This window comes from Vulpes lagopus, chromosome 10 (assembly GCF_018345385.1).
Source record: "Vulpes lagopus strain Blue_001 chromosome 10, ASM1834538v1, whole genome shotgun sequence".
NCBI classification, from domain to species: Eukaryota; Metazoa; Chordata; class Mammalia; order Carnivora; family Canidae; genus Vulpes; species Vulpes lagopus.
The window spans coordinates 3298160-3310306 of NC_054833.1; the positions used below are offsets into that span (position 1 = coordinate 3298160).

The following is a 12147-nucleotide window of genomic DNA, read 5'->3' on the forward strand; positions in this document are numbered from 1 at the left end:
TTGGCTCAGGGCATGAGCCCAGAGTTCTGGGATCGAGTCCCACATCACGCATCCCTCAGGGAGCCTGCTTCTCTCTTTGCCTATGCCTCTGCCTCTCTCTTTGTCTCTCATGAATAAATAATAAAATCTGTTTTTTAAAAAAGTACATAACAGCACATCTTCCCTCCAGTCCATCCCCAGTAAATCCCTGCACCTGCCCCCCAGCAGAGGTAACTATTGTTCTGACTTCTTTTCATCATGGATTCACTATGTCTGTTTAGGACTTCACATAGGTGGACTCATACAATAGCCGCACTTTTGTGTAAGGATTCTTTCATTCAGCATCATGGTTTTTTTTTTTTTTAAGACTTTATTTATTTATTCATGAGAATGCACAGAGAAGAGAGAGAGAGAGAGAGAGGCAGAGACACAGGCAGAGGGAGAAGCAGGCTCCATGTGGGGAGCCTGATGTGGGACTGGATCCTGGAACTCCAGGATCACGCCCCGGCCTGAAGGCGGCGCTAAACCGCTGAGCCACCCGGGCAGCCCCAACATCGTGTTTTTGATACTCATCTGTGCTGTAGTTTGTATCCATTCCATTCTATGAATATACCACCGTTTATCCATTTTTCTACTGGTGCATACATGGTACTCTTTCCAGTTTTCAGCTATCGTGAATAAAGTTGCTACACACATTTTTGCACACATCTTTCGGTAGGCGTAGTTTCCATTTTTCTTGGATAAATCACTAGGAATGTAGTTGTGAAGCACCAACAAAGTATTAGAGTTCTGGTAGCTCCAAAATCCTTGCCAACATTTGTAGTAAGTCTTCCCAGTTTCAGCCATATTGCTGAGTATGTAGTGGTATTTCATTTTGATTTTAGTTTTAATTCCTAATTTCTAATGTTTTTGAGCAGTTTTTCATGGGTGATTCGTTTATTTTCCCTTAGGTAGTATCTAATTCAATCTTTCACTCATTTAAAAATGTAGATTATCTGGGGCACATGGGTGGCTCAGTTGATTAAGCATTGGACTCTTGGTTTTGGCTCTGGTCGTGATCTCAGGGTTGTGAAATCAAGCCCCATGGAGTCTGAGATTCTTTCCCCCTTCTTCTCCCTCTCCTTCTGCTCCTCCCCCCAATCACAAGCACTTTCTCTTTCTAAAACAAACAAACAAACAAACAAACAAAACAAACTTTATTTTTTTATTTATTTATTTTTTATTTATTTATTTTTTTTTTTTCAAAACAAACTTTAAAAATAAAAACGTGGGTTATCTTTTTTGAATTGTAGGACTCTTTTTTTTTTTCTTGCACGGTCTTTATATATTCTGGATTTTATTTATTTTTACTTATTTGGAGAGAGAGAAAGTGCACAGAGGGAGAGGGGAGGGAGAAATATGTATATGGAAGCCATTTGTCTCCCTTCCCTATGTAGCTGATTTCCTTCCTCTGCCCAGTGATGTGGTGGTGCTTTTTATATTTAAGAGAAAATAAGCTGATTTTTTAGATGTGTTTCCTCTATTATTGCATATAGAGCTGTTTTCCTGCTAGCTAACTACTGAGAAAGCAGAAGAGGCTATCAGGAAGTTCTGTGTTCATGAGCAGAGCTTGCTACACAGGAGGGACTTCCTGTTACAATGAAAAAACGGGGAGCCAGAGAGAGGAGAGCTTTGCTTGGCTACTAGCAAGCACTGGTTCATCAGTATTATATAAAAGCTATTGTTTGTTGATTGTCCTCTTCTCATTTCTCATAGCTGTCATGGCTCTATTCATTTAAAAAATTATTTCCTGTATTGTAAGGGAGGGGAGACAAATGGCTGCCATTTCTAGACTTTATTTATTTATTCATGAAAGACACGAGAGAGGCAGAGACGTAGGCAGAGGCAGAAGCAGGCTCCCCATAGGGAGCCTGTTGGGGGACTCGATCCCAGGACTCTGGGATCACGACCTGAGCTGAAGGCAGACGCTCAACCACTGAGCCACCCAGGTGCTCTAAATGACTGCCATTTATTTATTTATTTATTTATTTATTTATTTATTTATTTATTTTTAATTTATTTTCAATGACTGCCATTTAGAACTAAAGCTTCATTCTATCTTTTCTAAATCATTTCCTATTCTTCCTAAATGGGCACCTTTCATTGGATTTGGATTGATGTCTTTACTGTCTCAAGGATATGCCAGATTGGCATCTACCTTCATACCCTCTGTTATTGTGTTCCTCTTCCCAGAAACTTCCTTCATCTCTTCCCTTTTCTCCCACCTTACCCTAGTGAAATTCTTCCCAACTTTTGAAGCTAACTTGAGCATATTCCTCCATAAATCCCATCTATTTAATTCATCTTTCATTGGTTTCCCTTTTATCTTACTGTTATTCAACTTAATGCCTATTGTTCACAATTCAGCTCTTAATTATATAGTCCAGAATTGCTCACTCTTATTTCAAATGTTTATTATTATGTTGGTAACTATTAAAAAGTCTTTGGGGACAAGAATTTATTTTTTTCTGTCCTTCAAAACACACAGCACAGTATGCATACATAATAGGTATTCAATAAGTATTTGTAATTGATTAACTTCCCTACTATTTGCAAGAAAGAAAGGTAGATAATAGCTTATATTTCTTTCTGCTGGAAATAGTAAGACATTTATCTTTTAATTGAAAGCTGAATGAGGGTGTTCCATTTCAGGCAAAAGAAATTCTGATTTTTCTGCATTAAGGGAAAAAAATTAAGTTATATAGCATAAATATCTGCTGTAAGCTATGGCAATAGACAGATCCACCAGAGTTGAAGAAATTGAAGTAAGAGTGGTTTGGGAATAGCAAAATAGCAAAATGTGATTTAAAAATAGACTTTACAGTTTAAAATGTCCATTGCATTGCTAACAATATCATCATCAGTTAAAAAGGAAAGAGTGGTAGAACAAGAACAAAAAATAAGAAATAATATGCTTCTGGGGGAGCCTGGGTGATGGAGTTGGTTGAGCATTCACCTCTTGGTTTCAGCTCAGGTTGTGATCTCAGGTTCATAGGATTAAGCCCCAAGTCTGGCTCTATGCTTAGGGTTGAGTCTTCTTGGGTTTTTCTCTCCCTTTCCCTTTGCAGCTCCTCAGCCCCACCCACATGAACTCTCTCTCTCTCTCTCTCTCTCTCTCAAATAAATAAACATATCTTTTAAAAATTATATATGCTACTGGTAGTAATTATTGCTGTTCATCAACTACATCTGCTTCAGTCTTTTCTGGGTACATGGTAGTTTCATACCACCTGATCTGCTAAAGTTAGGGGAGAAATGAGAGTGGGAGTGATGTTACTTTCCAGTGGAAACTTTAAAGCCAGTGAGTGATTCGCCATATTCCCGTTTTCTGCTTCAGTGATTGTGGAAACATATGGTATTCCATAATTCTAAATTCCTGAAAGTCCTTAATGAACAGTTTCCCTGCAGACCTGTTTTGTTGTTTGAGCCACTGGGTATTAATTATTCCTGTTCAGGGTCAGCAGACTCCCACCTGTGGGCCAACTGCCTGTTTTGATGAAATTTGATTGGAACACAGACATGCATATTTATGTCTTGTCTATGGGTGCTTCCATGGTACAACTGAATTGACTAATTACAATAGAGACTCTATGGCCCAATGTCTGAAAATATTTACTATGACTCTTTAAGAAAAAGTTTGTTCGTTGAGGGGGGCACTTGACGGGATGAGCACTGGGTGATATGCTATATGTTGGCAAATTGAACTCCAATTTAAAAATAAATAAATAGGGCAGCCTGGGTGGCTCAGCAGTTTAAGCACCTGCCTTCTGCCCGGGGTGTGATCCTGGAGTTCCAGGATCGAGTCCCACGTCAGACTCCCTGCATGGAGCCTGCTCCTCCCTCTGCCTGTGTCTCTGCATCTCTGTGTGTGTGTGTCTATCATGAATAAATAAATAAAATCTTTTTTAAAAAAATAAAAAATAAAAATAAATAAATAAATACTTTGTTTAAAGTAAAAAAAAAAAGAAAGAAAGAAAAAGTTTGTTGACCTCTGGCCTAGTCTGTCCTAACTATGATAGAATTGGAGGTCTTTGATAAGTTCCCTTATATGACTGCTTTATTTTGTATACAACATAAAAGATATTTATAGTATCCAGCCTCCAAGAGGGCACCAGTGATCCCCAGCTCTGTACACAAGGATATTCAGATCCTTGTCCACTTCCTTCCCACCCTGAATAGGGCTGATTTGTGTAAGCCATGTGGAAATAATGGAGGGTGACTTCCAAGTCTGGGTCATAAAAGGTAGTGTGGCTTCCATGTTTCTCTTTCTCTAAGACCACTCACTCTGAGACAAACCACTACCATGTTCTAAGGGCACTCAAGAACTCCTATGGAGAAACCCATCTGATGAGAAACTGAGTTTCCTGCCAATGGAAACTGGGGAGTGAAGGGGAGTGAAGCCTTCGTGATCACAGCTTTGGCCAGCATCTTGACAGCAACCTAACAAGCGACTCTGAGCCCAAACTCTAAACCCAGTGAAGCTACTCCTGAATTCCTGACTCACAGAAATTATAATAAATGTTTGTTGTTTTAAACCACTAAAAAGGGGGATGATTTGTTATACAGAAGTAGATAATTAATGCAGCATTCAAATGAGAAAGTGGACTAGTACTCAGTGCTTATACATGGATAAATTTGCACATAGGATTTTACCCACAAACACACACATTATTTTATTACTGGACAAAGAATTTGTGGACTTCCGTAACTGGAGTATATTTGTGAATATAGATAAGTTTACCTTACCTGTGGAGAAACTATTATAAGTGTATATATCTTTCCCATTTCCTTTTCAACACCTCATCTTTGTGGAATAGGAAGGGCAATGTGTTCTGAGAAGAAAGAAAAAAGAATTCCTACTATTACAATATTTCTTAATATGGTACTTGCTCAAATTTGCCTAAAGTTCTCTGTATATAGGAATAGAGTAGAATGAACAGAGCAAACTCATAGTATTTTTCCGTTTTATTTCTAAGGTGATGATGCAAAAGCATCAGAAGCTAGATTTTTCCAATTAACTACTCTAACCTTTATATATATATTAAATGGAATAGTTTGTAATAACATCTGGAATTACAGCAGTGACATATAAAATCAAGAAAGATCTCTAAGGGGCACCTGGGTGGCTCAGTCAGTTGAATGCCTGCCTTTGGTTCTGGTCATGATCCTAGAGCCCTGGGATTGAGCCCCATACTGGGCTCCCTGCTCAGAGAAGAGTCTTCAGAGAAGAGTCTGCTTCTCCCTCTGCCCCTCATGCCCAACTCATGCTCTCTCACCCTTCCCCCCAACTTGTGCTCTCTTGCTTTCAGTCACTCTCTCTCTCAAATAACTAAATAAAATCTTAAAAAAAAAAAAAAGGAAGATCTTTGAGTTGAAATTAAGCAATAGTCAAGAGGCAAAAGTCAGTAGGAGCAAGGGTTCAAGGAAAACTAAATAAATCCCTTCTCAAATGGTACCAGCAGATTTGTTTGGATATCAGTTTGTACATCTTTAACCAAAAATATAAACAAGGAGGGGCTAAGTAATATCTTTGGATAATACTGGTAGGCATGAAGCACGGGAAATAGAAATAAAAAATGAAAGAGAGAAAGGGAGTGGGAAAAGAAAAATAAGTTAAAAAAAATAAAAAGAAAATCCATGGTATGGTATGAGGATTCACGTGTATATTCCATAGATTCTCCACCATGTTCCAAAATTGGGGATAGTGCTGGTTACCTGGCCAAATCTCATCTTCCAAGCCTCTGTCTTGCTTTAGGTAGGCCGTCAGTAAACAAATAGTCCAATATCAGCGTGCAAATGAGTACTGACCTCCACAACTTGGGCCCACATGAAATTAGGCTCAGACTAGAGGGAAGGAACCAATAAACTTCCTACTCCTCCACCCCCACCCCAGCAAAGGCCTCAAAACATAGTTTCCGTCTCCTTTTTATATCATTTTTGTTTAGTAACCGTATGGCTCTGCTGTGGATGGAAGGGCTGTCTGTGCTAGAGTACATATCATGAATAAGCCCTGTTGGACTATGCAATTGTATTAGCACATATTATCATAATTATTTTAGGTGATAAACCCATATGGTTGAAATTTGGAGACCAGGTCCCTGGTGCTGCTGCATCTAGAATCAAACTATAGAGTCTCAGGGGTAGTTCTGCACGCCTGGATGGTTTAGGCATAAACCTGTCCCGTGTGGACGTGTATCGTGTTTATTAATCTTTGTATCATAAATATGACCAAAAGTCAAGACTGTGTCCCATAAACTTCACAGCACTAATGAAGGGACAAAATATTTGAGAATTCCTGAAATCTAGCATGCTTGTTGGCCATAAACATGAGGGAAGATGTTGAGAAAACCAGATTCTTCTAAGGCAAAAGAAGATGTCTGCAGACAATGTGTATTTTAAAGGTAAATTCTCTGGCTAGTTCTTTTTAGAACAATGAAAAATTGTTCAATACTTCATTGGCTTTCTTGTTGTATATTTAGGCTACATAAGTATATGCTTGAGTAATCATTTCCTGACTTGGAATGAACACAGAAGAGCTGGTTTGCCTAGAGTTCAGGAGGTTAGCCTTAGAACCCTCCAGATTCTGTTTCTTCAGGGACAAGACTGGAACAGAATCTTCATAAAGTATTATTTTGTTAAAAGTGTAACCTGAGGTGGTACCTGCTTTTCAACTAAGGAAATGTTACACAATGTATTTAATGGCACAACTTAAACCCTCCAAGGGGAAATTAAGCAGATTATTTTAATCAAGGTGCCACTATCTTCACCTATGGTTTTAAACAGCCTAAACTCAAAGAAGCCATTTCTAACGTGATTGAGTGGTTTTTCCATAGTTAATGAAGCTAAATTTTAACTGAGTTCTATCTGACTTTTATCTGGATTTCATCAAAACATTACGGTCATGGCTTTTTAAAAATTTATTTACTTTGATTACCCTTCCCATTTTACAGTCCTTCCAAACTCTAGAGAAAATTAAGCTCTAAGTGTTTTCTGCCTCCAGGGCACATTCCTGATATTTCTTGGCTTATCTCACTGAGACCTGACATAGATCCACAGCACATAGTGTCAAAAAGATTTGTTCAGCTATGACCAAGGCATCTCCAATTCTGTTTCATAGTAGCTGAAATGGAAAACTTCCTTTTTTACCTCGACGTCTGCTCCAGCCTGTTTCTTCATGATTCAAGATTATAATAGTGTAAAAACTTTTCAGTGGTTTCTTAGATAAGACCAAAAGCACAAGCAACAACAAAAGAAAAAAAGAAGATAAATTGGACTTCATCAAACTTTAAACCATCTGTGTTCCAAAGAATAGCACCAAGAAAGTGAAAACACAACCCAGAGAATGGGAGAAGATACTTGAAATCATATATCTGAAAAGGGACTTATCTGTAGAATAAGGAACTCTTACACCTCAATAATTAAAAAAAAAAAAAAAAAAAAGACAACCCAAGTTAAAAAAAAGGGGGGGGGCAGATCTCTGAAGAGAAATGTCTCCAAAAAAATAGAAAAATGGCCAAAAGTACATGAAAGGATGCTTAACATCCTTAATCATTAGGGAAAGATAAATGAAAACCACCACAAAATACTACTTCACATACACTAGGATAACTAGAACCAAAGGGAGGGATAATAACAAGGATGTGAAGAAATTGGAGTCTCTATACACTGCTGGTAGGAATGTAAAATGGGGGCAGCCCCCGTGGCACAGCGGTTTAGCGCCACCTGCAGCCCAGGGTGTGATCCTGGGGACCTGGGATCGAGTCCCACGTTGGGCTCCTTGCATGGAGCCTGCTTCTCCCTCTACCTGTGTCTCTGCCTCTCTGTGTGTCTCTCATGAATAAATAGATAAAATCTTAAAAAAAAAAAAAAAAAGGAATGTAAAATGGTGCCATCACTTTGGAAAACAGCCTGGCAGTTTCTCAAATGGTTAAAAGTAACATTCATCCCAGTAATTTCACTGCTAGGTCAATTCATCTCTCCTCAGAGAGAATTGGAAACATATGTCTCTGCAAAAACTTTTATACAAATGCTCCTAACGATATTATTCTTTATAGCCAAAAAGCAGGAAAAAAACCCTTAAATATCCATCAGCTGGTGACTGAATAAACCAAAGACCATTTATCTGAATAATATGAAAACAATAATTTGAAAAGTTATATGCACCCCTATGATTATGGCAGCATAGTTTGCAATAGCCAAGTTATGGAACCAGCCCCCAGTGTCCATCCATAGATGAATGGGTAAAGAAGATGTGGTATATAGATGGAGAAAGACAAATTCTGTATACATGATTTCACTTACAGGTGGAATCTAAAAAACAAAACACTCATAGATACAGAGAACAGAGTCGTGGTTGCCAGAAGGGAAGGGGGTTCGGGGCTGGGCAAAATGGGTAAAGGGGCTCAGATATATGGTGATGGGTAATCACTAGACTTATGGTGGTTATCACTTTGTAGTATATACAAACATCAAATTATAATGTAGACTTGAAGCTTATATAGTGTTACATACCAATTTTCCTTTTTAAAAAATGAAATATTTGGTGGACTATCACTCAGCATTAAAAAGAAACGAAGTACTGACACATCCTACAACACAACATGAATGAACCATTATGCTTAGAAGCCAGTCACAAAAGGACACACATCATGTGATTGCATTTATATGAAATATAAGAGAAGGCAAATCTACAGAGATAGAACATAGACTAGTGGTTGCCTAATACGAGGAAGAAGAAGGGGAGTACCTGCTAATGGATACAGGGTTTCTTGTTTGAGTGATGAAAATGTCCTAACATTGTGTTGATGATTGGACAACCCTGAAAATATTAAAAACCATCAAATTGTACACTTTAGGTGTGTTTATGGTGTGTAAATTACACTTGTAGCTGTTATTAGAAAAACTCTTCTATGGAGATGACCATGGGTACAAATGAGGGCCAGATCAAGAAGGATGAACCAGGAGCCTGTTGTCACAGAGGAGGTGGTGGCCCATGGTGGTGCTTGGTAGCAACTGGTGGCCGAGATAGAGACAGTGGTGCTGGAACTGGTCGGAGGCAAGGGCAGGCTTGGGGCTTCCAGGGAGGAGGTCCAGCAGAGCTGCCATTGCAACACAAGACTTTCCAGCACATCCATAGATTGGAGTATTGGCTTGCAAGCCACCCTCAGACACCTCAGTGAGGACAGATGAGAAACCCGAGACTCAGGGAAGTATGAAACTCGTTTGGAGTCCCACAGCTTGTAAAGGGCTCAGCCAAGATGCAGAGCCAGTTTGTGAAAATTGAAATGAACAAGCCATAACAAAGTTTAAGGAGAAAGAAAGATGATTATGTTCTGGAGGGCCAGTGGTCCACATTAGTGGCAGACAGATGGAGGGGTTAGTCCTGGAAGATGTAGCTTCCTGGGATCCCTGGGTGGCTCAGTGATTTGGCGCCTGCCTTCGGCCCATGGCGTGATCCTGGAGTCCCACATCGGGCTCCCCGCATGGAGCCTGCTTCTTCCTCTGCCTGTGTCTCTGCCTCTCTCTCTCTTTCTTTTTTTTTTTTTTTTTTAATTTATTTATTTATAATAGTCACAGAGAGAGAGAGAGAGAGAGAGAGAGAGGCAGAGACACAGGCAGAGGGAGAAGCAGGCTCCATGCACCGGGAGCCCGACGTGGGATTCGATCCCGGGTCTCCAGGATCGCGCCCTGGGCCAAAGGCAGGCGCCAAACCGCTGCGCCACCCAGGGATCCCTCTCTCTCTCTTTCTCTCTCTCTCTATCTCTCATGAATAAATAAATAAAATCTTAAAAAAAAAAAAAAAGAAGTTCTTCAAAGGCTTCTTTGGAAAAACTGGAAAGCAAGCAGTTAAGGTAGTCCTGTGGGTGTCCAGCAGGTGGATGAAAGAACTAAGGACCTCATAGTTGAGCAAACAATAGAAAAAGCTTCTTCCTGGGCCTCGGTGAGGAACTTTGATAGAGCCTCTCTGGCAGAGACGGTTGGGCGCTGGGTGCGGGGTCTGTCCCAGCCCCCTGGCCATCATGGACACAGGTGATGGGCTGAGCCGTGTGGAAGGCTGTGATTCTGTGGCCTGTTCAGAAGTGAAACAGAAGCAGGAGATGCAACATGGAAATGATGAAGTGACTGCTACTTTTGATGCCAGTTACGAGAGAAGGGCCTTTCCGTATCACAACAGCCATGGAGCAAGAGAGGAGATCGTAAAAAACAAATTCCAAGATGGCAAGAAAGTGCCAGAAGCAGGAGGGGAGCAAAGAACATCAGCTCCCTGGGTTCACAGATCACTGTGCCTTCAGCACGCCCTCTGAGGATCCCCTCTTGTCTGCCCCAAGGACCAAATCAGTACAGTGGTAGCATCGCAGTCTCCTGCCTTTCAAGCAGGATTTGGCCTTCCTAGTGCCTCCTGCTGAGCCAGACCCCACTGCTCTTTGCACCCCTAGCAACAGCTTCTGCGCTTGTGCGTGAGACTCACCCTTAAGCCCATGCCCCCTATGCCACTAACAAGGGAACTGCAGTCACACATTTGAGGATGGAGTGGGGTCAGTCTTCTGGTGCTGCATCTCCAGGTCTCTCCCAGGCTGGTCACAGATGCACTCCCTCTGAGGCTGACCATTGGTTAGAAGAGGGACCCGAGGGCATCCAGGCTTAGCAGCCCCAGCCCTCACCTGTCCTGACACAGCCAGTTCTGCAGCCTCCTCCACCCACTGCCACGACCCTGCCAGCACAGCCATTCCCAGAGAATGCATCCCTCACCATTCAGCCCATGCTAGTGGGTGTGGGCGCACCCCAGCCGCCAGCCTTTGTCCCTGCCTGTCCTGTCCTGTGGCCAATGGGATGCCCTACCCAGCCCCAAATGGGCCTGGGGTGGGTATCACCCCCTTCCAGATGTAGCCAACATGTTGGGCTCTGTTTGACACCCCTCTCAGCCTCCCAGCTTGGTCTGGCAAAAGACAGTCCCTCAGTATGAGGCAAGCAGAGATACTGCTAGTCCCTTCCTTAAGCCACCTGCTCAGCACCTCAGCGGTTCTGTAGCTTTCAGTGGTATAGACAGACGGTGGTGGGGTGGCCTCAGGAGATAGTTTCCTGCAGGCACCTGCCTGGTAGATCCTTTCAAAGCCCGGGGGCTGCATTAGAAAACCAAGTCCGGGATCCCTGGGTGGCGCAGCGGTTTGGCGCCTGCCTTTGGCCCAGGGCGCGATCCTGGAGACCCGGGATCGAATCCCACGTCGGGCTCCCGGTGCATGGAGCCTGCTTCTCCCTCTGCCTGTGTCTCTGCCTCTCTCTCTCTCACACTGTGTGCCTATCATAAATAAATAAAAATAAAAAATAAAAAATTAAAAAAATAATAATAATTTAAAAAAAAAAAAAAAGAAAACCAAGTCCAAGCAGCGTATCCAACCTCTCCACCAACCCTTTCTCCAGTAACTTACAGAAGGAAGACGTTTGAAATTGAACTTTAAGCAGTGTCTATGGCTTGTGTATTTCATCTGTACTTAGGCAAGGGCAGGGGCAGAGGTCAAAGGAGCAAAGGGAACTTTGTGTTTCCAATCAGTATATTTTTCACTAGTCTCAAGGGTACCAAGGAGCACGTCCAGGCAGAGTTCTGTGGAAGGTGATTTTGAGAAAAATAGGGGGAAAAAACATTCCTAGGGAAGAGTTGTCTTGCAGTTAGGCTGAAGTCAAGGAAATGTTGCACTCTGTTCTCCTGTGACTCCCTTAGCCCCATACAAACCCCTGAAAACAACGAGGCAGAAGTATCTGAACAGGAATTTGTATTCAAAGCGAATTTACTGGAATATAAAACAGTATGGGAAGCAAACCGATCTCCCTTTGTTTTTCAAGCCATTCACCTGCTACTTCTCAGTACTGGTCTGTCTTAGAGATCAAGAACATGGTGGTCTGTGCTTGGGCTGGGGATGAGAAGTAGGCTCTCCTGTCAGAATTCCCAGCAGAGCCCATTCACTGCTGTCCAGCAGAGCTATATTTTAGGGGTAAAGTTGAGCTTCCACTTTGAGTAAAAATAAATATTATAAGTATTTACCAAAAAAAAAGCCAAAGTCTTTATTTTTATGCATTAAGAATATTTTAAATAGTTCCCAATATTAAAAAGTTGTAGAGGACTAAGTAATCTTA

The 12147-nt window shown here is 41.4% G+C and overlaps 1 pseudogene; it reads left to right on the forward strand.

The window, feature by feature from the left end:
* Positions 1–10233: 10233 nt before the first annotated feature.
* LOC121499904 lies at positions 10234–11093 on the forward strand (annotated as a pseudogene).
* The last annotated feature ends 1054 nt before the right edge of the window (positions 11094–12147 follow it).